The sequence below is a fragment of the Mobula birostris genome, chromosome 25 (assembly GCF_030028105.1).
Source record: "Mobula birostris isolate sMobBir1 chromosome 25, sMobBir1.hap1, whole genome shotgun sequence".
Lineage (NCBI taxonomy): Eukaryota > Metazoa > Chordata > Chondrichthyes > Myliobatiformes > Myliobatidae > Mobula > Mobula birostris.
In genome coordinates, this window is record NC_092394.1 from 47,205,274 (window position 1) to 47,230,152 (window position 24,879).

Genomic DNA, 24,879 nt, shown 5'->3' on the forward strand with positions numbered 1-24,879 from the left:
AGAGAGAGAGAGAGAGAGAGAGAGAGAGAGAGAGAGAGAGAGAGAGAGAGAGAGAGAGAGAGAGAGAGAGAGAGAGAGAGAGAGAGAGAGAGAGAGAGAGAGAGAGAGAGAGAGAGAGAGAGAGAGAGAGGAGAGAGGAGAGAGGAGAGAGGAGAGAGGAGAGAGGAGAGAAGAGAGAAGTGGAGCTACATGATGGATAGCTGGTGTTCAGCACACCGGTATTTAAACAAGCGTAAACCGGCTATTTTGCGGGACACGTAGATGCCACTGAACTTTTAAGTGCCCACAAGGGTGGGGCTGAGGATCGATTAAGAGCAGTCGATCCGTGACTATCAGGGGGTGTAAGGGCGGCCCTGTGGGATCTACCGGTGTGTCTGACCCTTGCAGGGTTGGTAGATTATCACTTGAAGACGATGCTCTTCAGTTGGTGACGTTTGGCTAACTTGGAAGATTTGGAGGACATCAAGAAGGAGTGACGACACCTGTTTACTTGGATTACAAATCTCCTCTCTCTCACTTCAATCCCGTGGACTGAACTGACTATCCTTACCACACCATTGTAAGACTGTATCACTTACCGCCCTGGCTCTGAAGATGTTTGGGGATTTATATATGTACACCTATATATGCATAACACCATTACTCTTGGTTTACCTGGTTTAAGCTACTATATGATGTAGTTACTAATAAAATAGTGTTTTGTTAACAGCAAGAACAGACTCCAGGTGTGTCCTATTGCTGCTGATACTTTTACAGGGTTGCGTTTACATGACAGAACCAACAAACACCACACTATTCATGAAAGTTTGGCCACAATATGACCACTTCAATCACTTCGCACTAAAATGGACTTTGTTTCATTTTGATTTACTTGTGTCTTTTTCTTGTAAAATTTTATTAAACTTATGTTTAATTTATGTTTTTCTTGTGAATGCAGTGTGTATGATGCTATGTACCGATGATGCTACTACAAGTAGGTTTTTCATTGCACCTGTACATACAAATGTACTTGTGCATTTGACAATAAACTTCACTTTGACTTTGAGATACCATTTGTCCACAAGTGGGTCATGGTTAGGAGGGGGAAGGGGAAGAGTTAGGTACTACAGAGTACCCCAGTGGCTGTACCTCTTGAGAATAAGTACTCCTGTTTGAGTACTGTTGAGGGGGACAGCCTACCTGGGGGAAGCAACAGTGGCCGTGCCTCCGGCACAAAGTCCGGCCCTGTAGCTCAGAAGGGTAGGGAAAGGAAGAGGAGGGCAGTAGTAATAGGGAACTCGATAGTTAGGGGGTCAGATAGGTGATTCTGTGGACGCAGTCAGCGGACCCATGTGGTAGTTTGCCTCCCTGGTGCCAGGGTCTGGGATGTTTCTGATCACGTCCAAGATATCCTGAAGTGAGAGGGAGAGGAACCAGAGGTCGTGGTACATATAGGTACCAATGTCATAGGTAGGAAAAGGGAAGAGGTCCTGAAAGGAGAATATAGGGAGATAGGAAGGGTGTTGAGAAGAAGGACTGCAAAGGTTGTAATCTTGAGATTACTGCCTGTGCTACGCGACAGTGAGAGTAGGAATGGAATAAGATGGAGGATAAATGCGTGGCTGAGGGATTGGAGCAGGGTGCAGGGATTCAGGTTTCTGGATCATTGGGGCCTCTTCTGGGGCAGGTGTGAACTGTACAAAAAGGACAAGATGCACTTGAATCCTAAGGGGACAAATATCCTGGCAGGGAGATTTGCAAAGGCTACTGGGGAGACTTTAAACTAGAATGGTTGGGGGGTGGGAATCAAATTGAAGACACTAGGAGAGAGGAGGTTAGTTCAAAAATAGAGACAGCTAGTGTGAGGGAGGATAGGCAGGCGACAGAGAAGGGGAGTGCTCAGACCGAAGATGTAGGGGAGAAGGAAGAAAAAGATAATAAAATTGTTTGCACCATTAGGGATAAACAGAGAGTAAGAGGTGGAGAGTTTCTTAAATGCATCTATTTTAATGCTCGGAGCATTGTAAGAAAGGTGGATGAGCTTAGAGCATGGATTGATACTTGGAAATATGATGTTGTAGCAATTAGTGAAACATGGTTGCAGGAAGGGTGTGATTGACAACTAAATATTCCTGGATTTCATTGCTTCAGGTGTGATAGAGGGTCAAGAGGGGGAGGTGTTGCATTGCTTGTCAGAGAAAATATGACATCAGTGCTTTGGCAGGATAGATTAGAGGGCTCGTCTAGGGAGGCTATTTGGGTGGAATTGAAGAATGGCAAAGGTGTAGTAACACTTATAGGGGTGTATTATAGACCACCTAATGGGGAGAGAGAATTAGAGGAGCAAGTTTGTAAGGAGATAGCAGATATTTGTAGTAAGCACAAGGTTGTGATTGTGGGAGATTTTAATTTTCCACACATAGACTGGGAAGCCCATTCTGTAAAAGGGCTGGATGGTTTGGAGTTTGTAAAATGTGTACAGGATAGTTTTTTGCAGCAATACGTAGAGGTACCAACTAGAGGAGGGGCAGTGTTGGATCTTCTGTTAGGGAATGAGGTAGGTCAGGTGACGGAGGTATGTGTTCGGGAGCACTTCAGCTCCAGTGATCACAATGCCATTAGTTTCAATATAATTATGGAGAAGTATAGGACTGGAACCAGGGTTGAGATTTTTGATTGGAGAAAGGCTAACTTTGAGGAGATGCAAAAGGATTTAGAAGGAGTGGATTGGGACAATTTGATTCTTGGGAAGGATGTAATAGAGAAATGGAGGTCATTTAAAGGTGAAATTTTGAGGGTACAGAATCATTATGTTCCTGTTAGGCTGAAAGGAAAGGTTAAAAGTTTGAGAGAGCCATGGTTTTCAAGGGATATTGGAAACTTGGTTTGGAAAAAGAGAGAGATCTACAATAAATATAGGAAGCATGAAGTAAATGAGGTGCTTGAAGAATATAAAGAATGTAAAAAGAATCTTAAGAAAGAGATTAGAAAAGCTAAAAGAAGATATGAGGTTGCTTTGGCAAGTAAGGTGAAGATAAATCCAAAGGGTTTCTACAGTTATATTAATAGCAAAAGGATAGTGAGGGATAAAATTGGTCCCTTCAGGAATCAGAGTGGACAGCTATGTGTGGAATCAAAAGAGATGGGGGAGATTTTGAAAAATTTTGTTTCTTCAGTATTCACTAAGGAGAAGGATATTGAATTGTGTGAGGTAAGGGAAACAAGTAGGGTATTTATGGAAACTATGATGATTAAAGAAGAAGAATTACTGGTGCTTTTAAGAGGTCCTGACAGGATATTCCCTAGGACATTGAGGGAAGTTAGTGTGGAAATAGCAGGGGCTCTGACAGAAATATTTCAAATGTCACTGGAAACAGGGATAGTGCTGGAGGATTGGCGTATTGCTCATGTGGTTCCATTGTTTTTAAAGGGGTTCTAAGAGTAAACCTAGCAATTATCAGCCTGAAAGTTTGACCTCAGTGCTGGGTAAATTAATGGAAAGTATTCTTAGAGATGGTATATATAATTATCTGGATAGACAGGGTCTGATTAGGAACAGTCAACATGGATTTGCACGTGGAAGGTCATGTTTGACAAATCTTATTGAATTTTTTGAAGAGGTTACTAGGAAAGTTGACGAGGGTAAAGCGGTGGATGTTGTCTATCTGGACTTCAGTAAGGCCTTTGACAAGGTTCCACATGGAAGGTTAGTTAGGAAGGTTCAATCGTTAGGTATTAATATTGAAGTAGTAAAATTGATTCAGCAGTGGCTGGATGGGAGACGCCAGAGAGTAGTGGTGGATAACTGTTTGTCAGTTTGGAGGCGGGTGACTAATCGTGTGCCTCAGGGATCTGTACTGGGTCCAATGTTGTTTGTCATATACATTAATCATCTGGATGATGGGGTGGTAAATTGGATTAGTAAGTATGCAGATGATACTAAGGTAGGTGGAGTTGTGGATAATGAAGTAGGTTTTCAGAGATTGCAGAGAGATTTAGGCCAGTTAGAAGAGTGGGCTGAAAGATGGCAGATGGCCTGTTTCCATGCTGTAATTGTTATATGGTTATATGGAAGACTGGGGAGCATGGAATTTAGAATCTGGCCCTGTTTCATCCCAGCTCCCCTTCATCACATTTTTGTCATTCTTTATAATGTGCAGGGGTTTTCAATTTGCCCCTCCTTCTTCCCCTGGTTTTCTTAATCCGGAATTCCAAAAAAACAGAGCTGGCCCGGAGTTACATAAGGTACGGGGGACAAAAGAAAGAGAAGTTGTCAAGTCCCTCCAATTTACCACTTACCTATACGCTGGGGCCAAATAAAGTGAGACAATTAAAAACGTTCACTGGCAAACTGACCAATCAACTCCTGTGTCTTTGGAGTGTGGAAGGAAACCAAAGGACCCGGGAGGGTGTGGAAACCATGTGGTTACGGGACTCTAGACAGCAGCTGAGGTCAGGGTTGAACCTCCCTCTGCAATTCCATCCTCGACTTCCTAACTGGAAGACCACATTCTGTGCGGACTGGTGATAACATCTCGTTGATGATCAGCACTGGTGCACCTCAGGGGTATGTGCTTAGCCCACTGCTCTAGATGGAACATAGCCATGCCGGTGTGTCTAGGCATAGAAAGAGCTGATTGTGGACTTCAGAAAGAGTAAGACGAAGAAACACATACCAATCCTCATAGAGGGATCAGAAGCAGAGAGAGTGAGCAGTTTCAAGTTCCATGTTGTCAAGCTCTCTAAAGATCTAACCTGGTCCCAACATAACAATGCAGTTATAAAGAAGGTAAGACAGTGGCTATACTTCATTAGGAGTTTGAAGAGATTTAGCATGCCAACAAGTACTCTCAAAAACTTGTATAGATGTACCAAGGAGAGCATTCTGACAGGCTGCTGGTATGGGGAGGGGGCGGGGCTACTGCAGAGGCCCGAAAGAAGCTGCTGAGGGTTATAAGTTTAGTCTGCTCCATCCTGGGTAATAGCCTACAAAGCACCCAGGACATCTTCAAAGAGCGGTGCCTCAGGAAAGCAGCATCCATTAATAAGGACCTCCAGCACCCAGGGCATGCCCTTTTCTCACTGTTACCATTGCATAGGTGGTACAGAAGCCTGAAGGCACACACTCAGCGATTCAGGAACAGCTTCTTCCCCTTTGCCATCCGATTCCTAAATGGACATTGAACCTGTGAACAGTGCCTCACTTTTTAAATATATATTATTTCTGTTTTTTGCACAACTTTTAATCTATTCAATATACTTATAGTATTTATTTATTTATTTTCTTACTTATTTCCCCTTTTATATGAGGTATTGCATTGAACTGCTGCTGCTAAGTTAACAAATTCACATCACATGCCGGTGATTATGAACCTGATTGTGATTCACAGCCATGAGGCAGCAGCTCTACCCATTGTGTCACCCTCCTGCCCAGGGCAATGAAACCTGGGGGTTATTACTACTGATGGATCCTGGTGTGTCAAACCCCGGAGAAATTATATACATTGAGCACTTATTCTGCACTTGTCCATATCTCTAGATTGCAAACAAAACTGTCGTATCACTAAATCCGTGTAGCCAAACTCCACACTAATATAAGTATAAGAGTATAAGAAGTGCAAGAAAATACTTAAGAAAGAAATCAGGAGGGCTAAAAGAAGATATGAGGTTGCCTTGGCAGTCAAAGTGAAGGATAATCCAAAGAGCTTTTACAAGTATTTTAAGAGCAAAAGGATTGTAAGGGATAAAATTGGTCCTCTTGAAGATCAGAGTGGTCGGCTTTGTGCAGAACCAAAGGAAATGGGGGAGATCTTAAATAGGTGTTTTGCGTCTGTATTTACTAAGGAAGCTGGCATGAAATCTATGGAATTGAGGGAATCAAGTAGTGAGACCATGGAAACTGTATAGATTGAAAAGGAGGAGGTGCTTGCTGTCTTGAGGAAAATTAAAGTGGATAAATCCCCGGGATCTGACAGGGTGTTCCCTTGGACCTTGAAGGAGATTAGTGTTGAAATTGCGGAGGCCCTGGCAGAAATATTTAAAATGTCGCTGTCTACGGGTGAAGTGCCGGAGGATTGGAGAGTGGCTCATTTTGTTCCGTTGTTTAAAAAAGGATCGAAAAGTAATCCGGGAAATTATAGGCCGGTGAGTTTGACGTCAGTAGTAGGTAAGTTATTGGAGGGAGTACTAAGAGACAGAATCTACAAACATTTGGATGGACAGGGGCTTATTAGGGAGAGTCAACATGGCTTTGTGCGTGGTAGGTCATGTTTGACCAATCTGTTGGAGTTTCTCGAGGAGGTTACCAGGAAAGTGGATGAAGGGAAGGCAGTGGATATTGTCTACATGGACTTCAGTAAGGCCTTTGACAAGGTCCTGCATGGGAGGTTAGTTAGGAAAATCCAGTCGCTAGGTATACATGGAGAGGTGGTAAATTGGATTAGACATTGACTCGATGGAAGAAGCCAGAGAGTGGTGGTAGAGAATTGCTTCTCTGAGTGGAGGCCTGTGACTAGTGGTGTGCCACAGGGATCAGTGTTGGGTCCATTGTTATTTGTCATCTATATCAATGATCTGGATGATAATGTGGTAAATTGGATCAGCAAGTTTGCTGATGATACAAAGATTGGAGGTGTAGTAGACAGTGAGGAAGGTTTTCAGAGCCTGCAGAGGGACTTGGACCATCTGGAAAAATGGGCTGAAAAATGGCAGATGGAGTTTAATACTGACAAGTGTGAGGTATTGCACGTTGGAAGGACAAACCAACGTAGAACATACAGGGTTAATGGTAAGGCACTGAGGAGTGCAGTGGAACAGAGAGATCTGGGAATACAGATACAAAATTCCCTAAAAGTGTCACAGGTAGATAGGGTCGTAAAGAGAGCTTTTGGTACATTGGCCTTTATTAATCAAAGTATTGAGTATAAGAGCTGGAATGTTATGATGAGGTTGTATAAGGCATTGGTGAGGCCGAATCTGGAGTATTGTGTTCAGTTTTGGTCACCAAATTGCAGGAAGGATATAAATAAGGTTGAAAGAGTGCACAGAAGGTTTACAAGGATGTTGCCGGGACTTGAGAAACTCAGTTACAGAGAAAGGTTGAATAGGTTAGGACTTTATTCCCTGGAGCGTAGAAGAATGAGGGGAGATTTGATAGAGGTATATAAAATTATGATGGGTATAGATAGAGTGAATGCAAGCAGGCTTTTTCCACTGAGGCAAGGGGAGAAAAAAACCAGAGGACATGGGTTAAGGGTGAAGGGGGAAAAGTTTAAAGGGAACATTAGAGGGGGCTTCTTCACACAGAGAGTGGTGGGAGTATGGAATGAGCTGCCAGACAAGGTGGTAAATGTGGGTTCTTTTTTAACATTTAAGAATAAATTGGACAGATACATGGATGGGAGGTGGATGGAGGGATATGGTCCATGTGCAGGTCAGTGGGACTAGGCAGAAAATAGTTCAGCACAGCCAAGAAGGGCCAAAGGGCCTGTTTCTGTGCTCTAGTTTCTATGGTTCTATGGTTCTAATAGTACACAGTCAAATTAATGAATATTCTATGCACTATCACACAAATAGTACTCAGTCTCCTTGTGTGATCAAACAATAATAATCCTAATGCACGTTAAACTTCACCAAAGCAGCAGGGTAAAGAAGAATAGTTTTTCTTTTCCTCTATGACGTCCTTTGGATCTGGGCTTCCCAGCCTCGGTTATGCTATTAAGCAAGGGGTCCGTGGACCACAGGTTTGGAACCGTTGTTTTAGATGGTGTGTTGAAGCAAGAGCTATTTGGATGGTCTTATCTCTTTTTAAACGTGTACACTAAAGCTTTCCCCTTCGTCTGGGATTTTTCTACGTCCTTAAATAATTGCAATCATCCTCCCACCTCTGTCACATTTTTGGATCTTGACGATTTTGTGATCCAGAGGTTTGGAAGTCAAGTAAAAGTTGTTGCTCACAGCTGCTCATTGAATGTGACAAAGAAGTCTTGGTCCTCTTATGCAAAAACTAGTTTCAGTTAAAAAAAAAGCAACATTGCAGTGATAACAAAATAGCCATATTCAAGTAGCGTGATAGCTGTGACAGATAAACCAATAAGGTTCCAGAAAAATCAGAAGCACTTATGGTACAATTACGGGAAAATTCACTGAACAACTACATGTATATAGATGATTATATAAAAATACAAGCAAACATGGGAAAGATTAAACCAAGAGGAAAACAACAATTTCATAGACCAATCCGACACTGGAGATGATACAGCAGCTTCTCCGGTCACCTCATGATGAGAAGGATGTCGACGCTTTAGAGAGGGTGCAGAGACTGCAGCCTGGATTAGAGACCATGCCTCTTCAGGATAACTTGAGTGAGCTGGGGCTTTTCTCTTTGCAGCAAAGGAGCATGAGAGTGGACTTGATAGACGTGTACAAGGACAAGGTGATAAGACGCAATAAATGAAGTAAATAGTCAGAGACCTTTTTTCTCAAGGTGGAAATGGCTAATTCCAGGAGGCATAAAATTTCAATGGGATTGGAGTAAAGTATGGGGCGAGGGGCATGTTAGATACAGTTTTTTACACAGGCAGTGATGAGGGCGTGGAACTCTCTTCCAGGGGTAGTGATAGAAGTAGAAAAACTAGAGGCGTTTAAGAGAGAATGGTATTACAGGCCTTTGTCGGTACCTATCACAAAGTGCGAGTAAAGAATTATACTTCATAGCAATTTTTTTGTGTTGGGTTAGTAGAAAGAACTACAAGAAAAGGCGCCACGTAAGTAACTTATCAGTCTTCTGCGCATAATATTTTAATACATTGGAGCTCACGCCTCCGATTCCATCCACAAAGACCTTCCGAGACTCCGGGCACCCTCCGAACCCCCGAGGTTCGGTGTCCGCCGCCCGGGAACCCCGTCCGTTCCTCACACGTTCGTCCTCTCCGCTCGCCTCCCGAAAAAGCCCGCGCTCCTCAACTCAGCATACATATACAAGATAACAGAACGTGACTTCCATTGGCTAACAACTGAGTACAATACTGAGAGCCCTACACAACCTATCTGTATATTCGTATCCTCAGCCCTGCTCTGAGACGTCAATAGCGATTCTCTCAGAATAATAGTGCTGAGATTTTCCAATTCATTCGTTATGGTTTTGTACTGATGTCTTATAATCACCGCAAACAGCGCATTCCACACTCGGGAGTAAGTACAAACAAAAGGCTGGGGAGCCTTTGGCCAGTTGGTTGTTGAGGATATGGGACGAAGGGTACTGGGTTGAATCTAATAGACGAATGGGGTGCCCTAGGGAGCTTACCATCCCAACACGCGATCAATAACGCCTTGAGAACACTGCTTGCTTCCCTTCAGCATAATGCATCACTATAGGTTCAGCAACGGCTGCATTTAAATTTACTGAATGGAATTTAAAACCCCATGCGGAATGGAGCACAGTAGAGGAGGCGGCACCAAAGTTCTAGTCCAGTGGGCTCTTATCACAGAATTATACAGTACCCCGATAGTGGTAGCCCACCAGAGGGTATTGAATCAACTTCTGGAACGATAAGACACGTGCTTATGGTTGCAATTTTTCCAATAAAATGAGTAGTGCTGTCTTTAATAGCACCAGCTGTTGGCCATCCTATAAGTACAGAAATTGAATTATTACAAGGCTTAAGAGTATGCAGAAGAGGATGCGGGTAGCCGGGGATAGAGGTCGGAGAAGCAGACGGGGAGTGGGGACTCCGCGTGTCCCATGAGGAAATGTTTTTACTGTTGCTCAGAGCGGGGGTCCCAAAGGAGCATGTCAATGGGGTTCCCACCCCGACCCTCAGGTTCCTTAAGGTTGTTATTGCCGGAGGTGGTAATAGGGACAAGCTGCCACTACCTATTAAATGTTCCATTGGCGTACACCTCAAATAGCCTCTGACAACCAAGTCCAGGTCCTTGGCTTTCACGTCTGGTTTAGCTACTAATCCCAACGGAACCATTTCTACTGACAGGAGAAGCGGCAAGGGCGGTAACTGGCGCATTAATACTAGTTGCTTCGGGCAGAAGGGGCTCCTCAGCCGAGGTTGGCAGCTCATCTAGGTGACGAAAAACTCTGATCTCAAACCTCCGCTGCCTTGCTGCTGTACCCACTCACGGAGAAGGCTTCGGAGGTAAACCCCGAGGGAAAAATCCAGAGCTGGACTCCCTAAGGCAGTTCTAACGTTGAGTTCAATGCTGACCGGAAACTCCTCCGACGCTGCTGAAACCAAACTGTATTGGTCTCTGACGTTCCATTAGGTTCATCAGATAGGTGGAGAAGGGGAGCTTGCTATATGGGCAACAGCTTGTTCTCCATATCTCCAGTTGCTTTTCCCTTCTCAGTTGTTTTCTGATAAGTGTGTTGTTTCTTTGTGAGAAATTAACTCTCTGTATTAAGATTTTGCAGTTCCAAAAGAATTTTGAACTAAGAGGAGTACAGCTTGGCCTTTGTGTTTTGTATTCTAATCTGTTACGTTGTCTTATGTGTTTCTTTAGTCAGTTACTTTGTTTGGTATTTAAAAAAATCTGTTACGTGTTTACTGTGTTAATTTGTTACTTCTTTCCCCTTGCAATTGATTTTAAGGATGGCTTAATCCATACTGGCCATATGAAATTTGAGCTGATGGGGTAGAAATTTGGGGAACTTTATTCCGGATATCGGATGCCCACATTCCAGAAGGAATTGAGCATTTGGAGAGAAACTCTAGTAATTTTGTTGTGTTTCTGTTTTCTAAGTATCCAGTGACTAATCAGGGGCAAGTGCATTTGTATCTCCCAGCATTACAGAATGGCAAAGTGGTGGATGCTGAGTTGTGATGGCAGATCCTGTGATACATTCCTGGAGATAGCGTTTGATTTTGCATATCGGATCAACAGGTCAGATTGCTGAATTTGTATGAGGACTCCTTAGTGCAGCACGGAAGGGATGCCATGAATATTGATTCCTTTGACAAGGAAATTATCTGGCTTCTTGGGTTTTGGCCTTCTGTTTTGGAGGAGGTGAGAGGGAGTAGTCTATTCTAACCAAATTTTGATCCAGAGTATGGTAATAGCCTTAAGGGACTTGAGCCTTAATAACCATGGTGGAGTAAGTGCTTTAAGGGCTGGTATTTCCTTATTTACTCTTTATTTAATTGGAAGGTCCGGACTCTTAAAGTGATTTCCTCACTTGCCAGAGCGGTGGGGCACCAAGGGGCTGGTGGACTACTGCAGTGTACTGGGGTGATTATTTGGTTCACAGTACTGGGTTTTGTACTTTTGTATTTTATATGTTGACAGTTCACGAGAATCATACTAGTCTAAGTGTTGGATCATCGCATTAGCAACTTTTGAGGAGATGTGACCTATGGGGGCATGGCTTATTCTGCCTGTCGAAAGTTGCTTGTCATGATCGGTTAGTTTAGAAATTGCATCTGCTTTTCCCATCCGTTAGCCGCTTGGTATCCAGGTTCAAATGTCCTTGGTATATCGAGATCATGTGTGGATACTTCCCTTCTCTTCCCTTGTTTTAAGGTGAGCGGTGCCCAGGACCATTGGGAAGGTATGCCCTGCGAGCGCTTTCAGCTAAGGATGTTCGGTGAATATTAAGCTTTGTAGTTTCTGTTATTTGGGGGTATTTTTACTGTTGTACATAAAAGAGTAATACACCCATTCATAGTCAGTGCTTTTCATTTCACTTGCCAGACTCGCGAACCCGATTCAACGTTACACGACGCCAACCTCCGGGGTATAGACGTTCTTACTCTCCAGACTATGGGAGGCTGGCTCGACTCCTTTAAAGACACAGGCCCACCTGGCTAATTGGCAGCCCTGTTTTGGTGCCACGATTTTAATATTTAAAGAGCATCTGAACTGAGGTTTGGTGCTCAATCATCAGCTCGACATTGGGTTCTCATCTCACGTCTGGCTTAGAGCCCTGTCTTTATTTCAGTCTCGGTTCTAGCCTCTGATACCAGGGTCCTAACCATCCTCTTGCCACAGCTTCCTGACCCAGTGGTCTTTGGATAGACTGGAATGGGGAGGTCTTGGCCACCATGTACCGCCACGGCCTAAAAGATGTCCTTGCCTTGGGGGAGCTGTAGAGGATTTGGAGGCTCTGATTGACCAGTTCTCCCGCCTTGTTAATTGCCTAGCAGATCGAGAGTGGAATCACCTCAAGAGGTCGAAAAGGCCCCTCCCGAGCCCGGCGACAATACATCATGGTTCCAGTTCCCAACCTCTGACAATGAGCCTCCTGTCTCCTGCCCGGGATCCTGTCATGCCCATGCAAATGGACTGCACAAGACTCTCCACCAATGAGGGGTCCTGGCGTCAGAGTCGAGGTTGCTGCTATTACTGCGGGGAAGCAGCTCACCTGGGGAGGGTGAGTATCTGAATCTGCAGCCATCGGGAAACTGTCAAGATGGTCCAGTGTTGGGAGGACTGTGATGGTAGCAGCCACTACTCCCAATCCACGGATTCTGGTGTAATGCTGAAGGTGTGGGGTGAGAACCGACGAGAAGTGAATGGATTTGTAGACACTGGGGAAGCTGACAATTTCCTGGACTTGGGAACTGCCCGGTGACTCAGTATACCACTGCAGGATTTGAGCCAGCCCATGCCTGCACAGCCCTGGATGGTCGCCTTCCTAGTTCCAGGCAGATCCTGCAGCATTTTGTGAATGAAGATAGCAGAGCATGCGGAGGACATTTGTTTCTATATCATCAGATACCCTCACATACCCCTAATCCTCAGACACCATTGGCTGTCCCAGCATAACCATTCTGTAAACTGGAAGGAAGGGTGGATCGTTGCATGGTCAAGTCATTGCAAAAAGGAAGTGCTCGGCTTGGTGTTCCGACCCCCCAACTCTCCCGAGACTGGCAGCTGACGAAGTTGCAAACTTTTGTTCAGGACAGCCTGGAGACTTCGGGAGACCCGCCCTGCCTCCAAGGACAAACAAGCCAGCTCTGGCGAAACCTAAGAAATCAAGTTGCCAGGTCCCATTTAAGGGAGAGGCTCCTAAACTTGGAGCTTTGAGCCTTATCCAGGAGTACAAGGACCATTTGTAGCGCCTCGCTGCCAATGTCTGAGGGATATGGATGAGGATTTGGGCTCTGATTTGGCCTCTGCTTCAACCAAAGACTTTTGTGAATCTATGGAGGAACTATGAGGTCTGCCAAATCTCCCCCGGCTATCTGAGGAGCCTCAGGAGTCTCCTCGGAGGAAGGTTCAGGGGGTGGCGTAGTTGCAGCATCCGAGCTAGTCCAAATCCCTTCTGTCTACAAGGATTTGGAAGAGGACTTCAGCAAGGGAAAGGCATTGACTCTTCCAGCTCTGTGACTGTGCTGTAGATCTCCTGCCTGGTACTCATCCTCCGCAGGGTCGATTGTACACGTTCTCAGGCCAGAGAGAAGCACTATCGAGGAGTATATAAAGAGGCTGTTGCCATGGGAGCCATTCAGCCCTCCACCACACCTGCGGGCACAGGCTTCTTCTTCATACAGCAAAAGGACAGAAGCCTGTGACCATGCATTGATTATAGGGGGATAAATTGCATAATGGCCAAAAATCATTACCCCTTCCTCTCATGAACATTGCCTTTGAGATTCTTCAAGGGAAAAGAGCATTCTCGAAGCTAGACTTGTGGCGTGTGTACAATCTGGTCCGTAGAAAGGGTGATGAGTGGAAGACTGCGTTCAACGCAGGGCACAGTGAGTACCTGGTCATCCCCTTTGGCCTTGCGAGTGCTCCTGCATTTTTCCAGGCCTTGATAAACGGCATGCTCTGGGATGTTCTCCATAAGCACACCTTCGTCTATTTGGATGATATTTTAATCTTCTCCAAGTCCATGGAGGAGCATGTTGCTCAATTCAGGGACATCTTAAAAAGACTTCTAGATCGTGGACTTTATCGCAAGCTGGAGAAGTCCGAATTTCACATAACAACTGTTTCATTTTTGGGTTTTATCTTCTCTAATGGCAACCTCAAGGAGAACCCTACTAAGACATAGGCACTCAGAGATTGTCCACAACCATCCAGTGTGAACCAAGTCCAATGATTCCTGGGATTTGCCAACTTTTTCCTTCCTACAATTTAAAGTGGTACATAGGGCTCATATGTCTAAAGACAAGCTCTCTCGTCTTTTTGCAGATATATCTCCTTATTGTGACAGATGTAATAATGGTGAGGCTAAATTAATTCATATGTTTTGGACATGTTTGAGCCTTGAAAAATATTGGAAAGATGTATTCCAAACTTTTCCTGTACTTTAAAAAGTTAATTTTAAGCCAAAACCTTTGACTGCCTTATTTGGTATTGTTGAGGAAAGAGCTCTAATTTTGGAGCCTTCTCATCTGCGGGTACTGGCTTTTATTTCTCTTATGGCGAGGAGGGTGATCTTGCTTAAATGGAAGGAGGTTGTCCCCCCCACTGCACATGCTCAATGGTTATGCAATGTTATGTCATGTTTGAATTTAGTTTCGTTGTTTGATTTCTGATTCCAACCAAGATTTTCAAATGCTATGGGGACCCTTTCTGAACTATTTTAAAAATCTTTGAATTGTTATTTTTAATAGAGTATATATCTGGTCCATCATTATAAAACACTATATGGTAAAGTACTCTTCTTTTCTCTTTTTTCTTACCCACTAGCTTTGTCTTTGTAGTGGGTGTAGATTTTTTATACTATAATTAACTATATTATTGTATTTCATAATTCAACTTATTTTATTTTATTGATCATGAATATGGGATACAGTGATTGTGTCAGTGCGATTTATATATAGTGCATTTTGTGATATCTTATTTTGATTTATAATAAGTATCCCTCTGAATTCTGTAGTTGTGTATATGAAATTTAATAAAAAATATTGGAAAAATGATTTGCCAACTTTTACAGAACGTTCATCAGGATCTTCAGCTACGTGGTGGCACTGCTGACAGAACTAACTAAAAGATCCATAGGCTCTTTTGTTTAGACTAACAAAGCAGAGTCTGCTATTGCAGAGCTCAAACAGCAGTTCACAACAGTTCCCATTTCTGTTTCCCCTAACCCAGACCTTCCTTTCATCGCGGAGGTGGACGCCTTGGACGTCAGACTGGGTGCAGTGTTGTTCCAATGGACACCTTCGGACAATAAACTGCACTCATGTGCGTTCTTCTCCAGGTGGCTATCCCCAGCAGAGGTGAACTACAACATAGAGAGCAGCTCGTGGTGAAGTTGGCTTTGAAGAAGTGGCGTCACTGGCTGGAGGGGACCAAGAAGCCTTTTATTGTATGGTCAGACCACAACTGAGGTGAATGAACGCGTGTAAGTCAGCTGGCCCAGACAGAGTGCCCAGCCGAGTAATGAGAGCATGCGCCGACCAGCTTGCTGAGGTGTTTACAAGTTTATTTAACCTCTTACTGCAATAAGCTGTTGTTCCAACATGGCTTAAAACCTCCACCATCATCCCAGTGCCCAAAAAATCAGCTGTGAAGTGCTTGAATGACTATCGCCCTGTAGTGCTGACACCCACAGCCATGAAGTGCTTTGAGAGACTTGTGCTCTTACACATTAAGGCTGTAATCCCACCTGATCTGGACAAGCACCAGTTTGCCTACCAGGCAAACCACTCCACAGAGGATGCAATCACAACAGCCCTCCATATTGCTCTGATTCAGTTAGAGGAACCGAACACTTATATGAGGATGGTATTTGTGGACTTCAGTTCTGCATTTAATACAGTCATCCCCCATAAACTGGTCAGCAAACTGAACACTCTCGGCCTTGGTTCCTCCCTGTGCTCATGGGTCATGGACTTTCTCACAGACCGACCACAGCAAGTCAGAATTGCTAAGCACACCTCCACCACTCTCTTCTTAAGCATAGGCACCCCGCAGGGCTGTGTGCTGAGCCCTATGCTCTACACACTGTTCACACATGACTGCACCCCCATCTACACCTCCAACTCCATAACTAAATTTGCGGACGATACCACAGTGGTTGGCCTGATCTCGGACGAGGATGAAACAGCCGACAAGCTTGAGGTGGATCATCTGACGGAGTGGTGTAAGGACAATGACCTGGTCCTTAACACTTCTAATACAAAAGAGATGATCATTGACTCCAGGAGGTCAAAGGACAGAGTACACACCCCATCTATATACATGGAGAGGAAGTGGAAAGTGTGGAAAACCTAAAGTTCCTTGGAGTTATGTTGTCAAAACAGCTGACATGGACCACCAACACCGCTGCTTGTAAAAAAGGCACAACAAAGACTCTTCTTCCTCAGAAAGCTGAAACAGGCCAAACTCCCACAAAAGCTTAAACAGGAGGAATTCTGCAGAGTCTGGAATTTCAAGCATCACACATCAAAGTTGTTGGTGAACGCAGCAGGCCAGGCAGCATCTCTAGGAAGAGGTACAGTCGACGTTTCGGGCCGAGACCCTTCGTCTGGACTAACTGAAGGAAGAACTAGTAAGAGATTTGAAGTGGGAGGGGGAGGGGGAGATCCAAAATGATAGGACAAGACAGGAGGGGGGGGATGGTGCCAAGAGCTGGACAGGTGATTGGCAAAAGGGATATGAGAAGATCATGGGCAGGAGGCCCAGGGAGAAGGAAAAGGGGGAGGGGGGTGAAAAACCCAGAGGATGGGGAAGGAGTATAGTCAGAGGGACAGAGGGAGAAAAAGGAGAGGGAGAGAAAGAATGTGTGCATATAAAGAAATAACGGATGGGATACGAGGGGGAGGTGGGGCATTAGCGGAAGTTAGAGAAGTCAATGTTCATGCCATCAGGTTGCCATCAGGTCCCACAAAAGCTGTTGCTTAATTCCTACAGAAGCACAATTGAAACCATCCTGACCAACAGCGCCACAGTGTGGTATGCCAGCTGCACAGCCGCTGAGCGACAAGACCTGCTTGGCGCGGTGAAGGCGGCTCAGCGAGTTGTCAGGATGGGGCTTCCAGGTCTGGACACCATCTATTCCAGCAGACTCAGGAGGAAAGCAATCAGCATAACCAGAGACACCACACACCCCGGCCACTCCCTGTCTGACCCGCAGCCGTCCAGCAAAAGGTTCAGGATACTAAAAGCCAGACAAAGTAGACTGAGGAACAGCTTCTATCCCAGAGCTGTGGCCTCCATCACACCACTCCCACAGAACAATGACTGAAACTGTGAGCACACACATGCACACACAAGGACTCAAATACTTTCACTAACGACACTTTGTGCATTACTGTGATATTCTGGTGCTGCTGCAACTTATTTTCTGCTACTTATCTACTTAGTACTGTTTTTCTATTACTGTCTTGTTTTTATCTACCGCTTTATTTAATTGCCTGAGAGGAAGCCAAACAGAGTTTCATCGTACCTATGTATAATGACAATAAACATCATTCAATTCTCAATTCTCAATTCTGAGAAACTGGCTTATATTCAGGTGGCAAAAAGACTGAATTCCACGTAGACCTGGGAGATATTGTATGCCTCTACCCTGAAGGCTGAAGTAAAGGCTAACTGCAAGAAAAGACAGGGGCTAGCTTTGCAGCCTGGGCAACAGGTCTGGCTGTCTACTCAGGAATTGTCTCTCTGGGTGGAGCCTAGGAAGTTGGCACCCAAATTCATCGGACTCTTCAAGGTTCACAAGAACGTAAACCCAGTGGCTTACACCGTGCAGCTCCCCAAGATCCTCAAGATCGATCCCAGTTTCCACATTTCCGAATTTAAACCTGTAAACACCAATCCATTAGCCTCAAGACCATCGGCCCCGCTGCCACGCATGTTTGTTGATGGGGAACAGATCTTTACTGTAAAAAGAATTGTGGATTATTGAACTGTTCGGGATGTTTAGCAGTTCCCAGTGGACTGGGAAGAATTTGGACGCAAGGAATGGTGCTGGATTTCTGAAAGGGACATCTTGGACCCGGTTCTCATCCGTGACTACTATTATCGTCTCTCTGAGCAGCCAGGGCCGTCAGGAGTCGGCTATGTGGGTGGTGGTCCTGTTACGATACACACCTGAACACACCGGCCTCTGGGGTATAGGTACTCCACCTCTCCAGAATGTGGAGAGATTGTATGGCTCCTTTAAAGATTCAGGCCCGCCCTGCTAACTGGTGGCCATGTTTTTGGCTCCAGGAATTTAATATTTAAAGAGCACCTGAACTGAGGTTCGATGCTCAACCATCAGTACTGTATTGGATCCTCATCTGGTGTCTAGTTCAGAACCCTGTCTTTGTTTCAGTCTTGTATCATGTCTCGATTCTAGTCTCCGATACTCCAGCACTTGGGTCCTAACCATTCTCACCCAGGTCTGTCATCACTGATTCAGTCAGCAGTAAGGAAGGCAATTGCAATGTTAGCATTCATATTGACTGGACAGAAACATAAAAGCAAGGACATAATGCTGAGTCTCTGTAAGACACTGGTTGGACTGCATTTGGACTATTGTGAGCACCATTTCTAAAAACGTACATGCTGGCATTGGAGAAGAATAAAAGAGTTAATATATGAGAAGGATTTCAATGCTGGTGGTGGATGTGGTCTGCGTACCTGCAGCAAAGAGGCCTAGTAATGACCCAAACATCTTCTCCTCCAGGTGTGACAACAGACCAAATTATCAGGAGATTGATGCCGATAAGAGGACAATGGGAGAACATTCAGAAATGTTAATGAGAGATGAGAGGGATTAACGAAAAGGAGACACAGTTCCGAGTATTGTCAGAGACCGGTTGCATTTAACCCTGAACTGTTTAAAGTTTGATGGACAGGCAATACCCCAGTAGGGGGATAAAAAGGGACAGGTTCGCTAAGACACCACGAGGTAACGAGACCCTGGAAGCGGTGTGCCCCCACAAGTTGGCGGGAGTTGTTGGAGGTCTGGTCACGGGACCAGCCATAGACGCACAGGGTGGAAAGGTGCGGTCGGGCGGGAACCCGGTGTGTGTGTCCGCCCTTGCCTGGGTGCCAGGTTCACTGCAGAAGAACGATCGTATCTGGAATGGAGGGGTCACAGTCGGTGACCTCAGAAGATATTACAAGGGGCTCTCCCGAAAGCTAACTGCGAGGAATATCGAAGGTCTGTTTGGAATCTGATTTGCATATTCATTCGTTCTCTCTCTCTCTCCCCAACGGCATGATGGCGATTACTGCGAACTGAAACTGAACTGAACTCTGTGTCACTTGAGACTGATCATTTTACCCCTAGACTGCGATAGAGCTTGATTGATCCTATTATCATAGTTCCGTGTACATGTGTGTTTATTCATTGCTAACCTGTTGCATTTATATCCTTACTATTAGAGTACTGTGTTGTTTATTTCTTTAATAAAACTTTCATAGTTCTAGTAATCCAGACTCCAACTGAGTGATCCATTTCTGCTGGTTTGGCAACCCAGTTACGGGGTACGTAACACAGGAAACCTGTGTTCGGTGTGATCCTCATCTGAGATGCAGTTAGGGAAAGTAGTGTTAATGTATAGAACTGAAGGATTATTTTATGGGAGTACTGCTGAAGTCAGGCAGCCTGCTTTAAAGAGTATAACATTCTGGTGAGGTGTCAATGAACATTCAGTTCTGGTCAGGAATTTCTCGGAAAGGAAGGCCAGAGCTACAAGGAGAGATTGGATAGGCTTCATAGATAACAGGATGCTGAGGGGTGATAATATAGAGGTTTATCAGGGGCATTGGTAAGGTGGATAGTCACAGTGTTTCCCCCAGAGTTAGGAGTATCAAACTGGGGGACATTGGTTCAGGATGAGGGGGAAGAAATTTGCAAGAGAATTTCCACAGAAGGGATAGTGAGAATATGGAACAAGCTGCCAGAGGAAATGGTAGAGGTGGGTGCAATTATACCATTATTTGGCGATGTACAGGGAAGGAACGGAATAAATGGATTGGGATTAGCAGAGTTGTGCATCTTGATCAGAATGGGAAGGACTCTGTGAAAGGTGTGAAAGTGTGAAAGTCCTGGAGAGCTCACAAGAAGGATTTATTGAGGGTTTTCAGCTACAGAGTACAGACAAGTGAGAACCTGAGGAAAGTTGATGTGGTCTTGCTACCTAAACCAGTACTGAGTGTGGGACGCTGCAGTAACATTTCCTACTAAGGACCCAACAACGTGAGAAAGGTGGGAAATACAAGGACACAAATCACTGCCTCGTGGATGCTTTAGTAATCACCACTTACCTTCTCCTGTTGTGTTAAGAGAGCATCAGTAAAGTCCCTGGTATAATTTGGATCCCATGATTCCTTATGACGTGATTATTTCTTGCAAAAATTGAGCCATTTTGTGCTGATTTTGAAATATCTTATTTTGCGGTCCTGGGAGGTAATACAAGAAGGGGAACGCATTCACCAACTGCAACAGAAACAGATTTATAAATTATATACATCCTCTTCAGTTCTCCGACTTTTCTTAAAATAAAGAACGGAAATTTCAATGTTGACAGAAATACAGAATCAAGGCAGGGTGAGATGGGCTGGATTGGTGAAACCAGATCCAATAATCCATTTGAAAAACCCGATGGCTTAGCCGCTAGCTGATTGTCACAGTCCCTTTACATTCACTAGGCCCCAGTTCCCACTGCACCTCTGATACGTTGGGTCCCAGTTCCCACAACCCCTCTGATATGTGGGGGCCCCAGGTTTTACCACCCCATGATACATTGAAGCCCCAGGTCTCACTGCCCCCTCCCTCCGATGCACTGGTGCCCTGGTTCTATACTTAATTCCACACACAGAAATTCCAAAATCCCCCGTGTCTGTTGAAATCGCTGGAGCCCAGATTCATTTTCTCCCTTAAAACCCAAATCACAGGAGACTGCAGTTGCTGGACTACAGACTGAAGAACAAACTGCTGAAGGAGCTCAGAACGTCATGCAGCATCCGTGGAGGCAAATGAGTCTCTTCCTCAGTCCTGAAGAAGGGTCTCGGTCCAAAACTTTGACTGTTTATTCACTTCAATACGTGTTGCCTGACGGGCTGAGAGCCTCCAGCTTTTTTTGCATGTTGCTTGACTGAATCCACTTCCTGCACTCCCTTTAATCTTCACTGGACAAGTTATTGTATCACGTTCATTTTTCACAATTCCCAATGACTGGGAAAACCAATTAATCTGGCACCAAAGTCCCAGTGTCAGAGATGAAGGGAACTTTCTGAAAGAACACCATCTGACCTCTTGTGCTTGTGTGGCAATATTTGTTGTATCTAGCTTAGGACAGTACCAACTGTGACCATCTGTCCAAAATGAGAGTACAAGTGGTGGACAGCAGGTGGAAAGTAAACTGTAAGTTTTTAATCTTCACAGCTTGGACATTAAACTGAAATCTCCCATAATATTTGTGTCAATCAGCAGAATACAGACAGCCTGGGAGAAGGCTCATTGAGACAGCTGAATACAATCTTACTACAACAGTCCGGTGCTTCCCCTGGAGGGAGTATCCAGCTTTGAGTGACTGTTGGTACATTTAAATAAAAAAGGGCTATTATTCAGTATATAAGGAAAATGCCACACTGCCTGTCCAAGTGACCGGAGCCCAACATGGACAAACACAAAAAACAATCTGGAAATGGGATGCGGTGGTTGGGTCCCATTAGCAAATCCAGCTTCAGGAGAAGGTCAGAGTAGGTAAGGCACCAACACCTCCAGTATGTGGAGAAAATGAAGTCTCAGTTGACAGACAGAAACAACTGCAATGTAGGGAGAGGGAGATCTCACGTGTGTGTGGTTTCATATTGAGACCCTCCACCTGGACTGAAAGTTTGAAGAGAAAAGGTTGGTAAAAGAGATGAATGGATGGGGTGGAGCAAGAGTGGGCAAATATTAGGTGTATTTAGGTGAGGGATGTGGGATTGGGGTGGTGGACACAGATGGAGAAATAGGGAGTGGAGGTAGCCCCCTTCATACCGTTTCTTTCCCTTCCTCCAGCCAGTCCAACTACCCACATCTCGGGTCCACTCATCTCCTCCCTCACTTCACTCTCCCATCAGATTCAATCATCTGTCACCTCCACTTATCACCTCCCAGCCTCTGTGGCTATTCCTACTCTTCCCTCCTCCATCTGCCTATCACCTCACCATACCTCAATCTTTTCAGTCATGAGATTGATCAGAAATTTCCCACAACTGACAGACATCTTCACAAAGAAACTAACCCTGAGGCTTTACCAACTGACATCCATTTCATTGCAAACTATCAAAAGATTAACTACAATCATCTTATCTATTAATGAATCACAACATGTTCCTTTCAGCTACCAAGTTTTATGGCCTTTTTAAAATATACGAATTTGCTAACATGGATGAATTTATAACACAAGCAACTAATTACCTCATTTGAATTACAAAGGTGAAATTTTAAATGATCCACTGAAATTCTTTATACATAATAAATATTAACTGTCTGAATATCATTAAGATTCACCGGGTTGTCACAATTATTCCACGGAGTGTGACACATTTCTCACACTCTGATCTCAAACCACTGCTGCCTTGCATATGTTTGGGCTTCAATATATCAGCTAGTTTTAGATGTTTCTTCTGCGGTCGATGAAGTAATGAAGGGCAAGAGGCCTACAACAGCAACTATCACTTGTCAGTGGCAGCAGTACTTTCTCTAGTGGGGCAGAATCATTTCCTGGTTTTGTTCTGCACCCCACTATCTGGATGAGATTATACCTGGACTGCTTTCACTGGAGCATCAGAGGCTGTGAGGAGAACTGACTGAAGTTTATAAAATTATGAGCAGATAAGACAGTGAGTTTGTTTTCCCGGGGTAAAAATGTAGAAGGGAAGGTATTCAAGGTGAGAGGGGGAAAAGTTTAAAGGAGATGTGCAGGATATGTTTAGTTTACAATGAGTGGTGGGGGCCTGGAATGTACTGTTGGAGGGGGGTGGTGGTGGAAGTAGACACGAGAGAACCATTGACGCTTTTTGAATGAGGCCTTCGTTGGTCGGAGTTGAACATGGATTTTGTGTCCCAGCTCTCTAACAACAGTCTCGATACACAAGCCAACTCAGTACGATACGATTAGCAAGCTGCTACTCATGCAGCAGACTCCCCCTCTCCACGCAGCTGGAGAATCCAAAGGAATGGAAGAGACCGATAACAGTTTGTTACCAGCAGCAACACAGGAGCTGCTAGTCAACGTTGACCTCAACGTAAGACTGTGTTAGGACTCCAGCTCGGGATTTTACCTCAGGGTTTGCTCCCAAAGCCTTTCCCATAAGTATGAATAGTTGCAAGGCCACAGGGGTTTGAGGTCAGAGTTTTCTTTCTCCTTGATGAGTTGCCAACCACAGTTGACAAGCTCCATCTGCCTGAAGTGACTTGTTTTAAGGCATCAGTAGTTTGCATTGGCCCCCTTCTCCTGACTGTAGAAATTATTCTGTCAGGCTTCGTAACTAAGCCACACGTAAAGACCAGGAGCTGGACTTGGTTGTCAGAGGCCATCAGAGATGCACCACTGGGAGCATTTAATAGATAGTGGAGTTCATCCCCACTGCTCCCACCCCACAACTCCGGCTATGACAATCTCAAGGAACCTCTGAGGAAAGCTTTTAGATAGGCACATGAAATTGCAGAGTTGATATCAGAATGATATAGGTCTGAAGAGATTTGTTATCATGCTTGGCACAAACATCATGGCCAAAGGATCTGTTCCTTTGCCAGACTGTGTGCCAAACAATCTGTTCTCCTCTTTCGATGGGTGCCACTTTGGAAGATAGCCCGCCTGCTTGTAGTGCAGGGATCTTATGAAAGCTGAACCTGAGGGAAGCTCACGCCAGAATAATTTGTGTTAGCACTATCCTTCCCACCCCAACACCTTCAGGACACAGTAATGCATTTCTTCATTCCCCTCAGCCGTGAGCAGCACAAGTACAAGGACTGAGAGTCTCTTTACTCAGATACCCAATCCTAACCCTGTTGTCTTTCCTTTAAGGAATTCCTTCCTGACATCTGCTCTATTTTCACCACATAATAATATTTCACAGGATGTCTGTCCTTAAAATTTTGAAAACTCAAAGTAAAATCTGCAGATGCTAGACATTGGAAGTAAAAACAGAAAATGCTGGAAACTTTCTGCAGGCCGGGGTACTTACAGAAACATAGACTTTGTGCTGGTGCTTAGAATTGCGAAAGACAGAAAACAAGTTAGTTTAAAATTGCAGATTGCAGAAATGATGTGCGTACAGGTGGATCAATCCGGCAAAAGGATCAAGGTGAACTTGTGAACTGATGGTTTTATTGACTCTCAACGAAGCCAACTGATCACCGAGGATAGAGAGAGACAGAGGAAGGAACATGTGCAAGTAGGAAATATCCAGCGAATCAGACAGAGTTAGTGGTGTCAGAGAGAGAAAAATCATAATTTAGTCTTCCATTCTGAACAATCTGTCTGTGGCCTCCAACACTGATACATCAGCTTAAGGAAAATCACGTCAACTTCCATCCAGACCTGTTCCTACCTTCTGGACCCAACATCAAGGACAACAGTTTCAGATAACTTGTTTCTTCTGGTGGGCTCAGTTGCAGGTTGTCCACCTGCATTAATGACTCAGTTCTTCTCTCTCCACTACTGCAGACTGATGGAAACTTGCGGCTGACTAATACGGCAGTAGCCCACAATGTCCACAAGTGTTCGTGCATTATTGAATGAACAGTCTTCCTTACCTGTCCCCAAAATCCACCTTCCAACACAAAGCTTTCTTCAAGCATGTGCAAAAGTTGAAGGAACTTTGTATCACTGTAATCAAAACATTCACCAAAGACAATGGAGCAGATGATATTCGAGGTCGCAAAAGTTAAATGGAAATGTGGACCAGAAGGTAGACCTGAATAAATAATAAGAAATTAGTTCTTTCAACCTCTTTCAACTTTTGCAATCTCTGCCACTCTCTCCCGCACTATAACTCACT

The 24,879-nt window shown here is 44.6% G+C and overlaps 1 pseudogene; it reads left to right on the forward strand.

Moving 5' to 3' along the window:
* Nucleotides 1-961: 961 nt before the first annotated feature.
* LOC140187648 (uncharacterized) lies at nucleotides 962-24,620 on the forward strand (annotated as a pseudogene).
* Nucleotides 24,621-24,879: the final 259 nt, after the last annotated feature.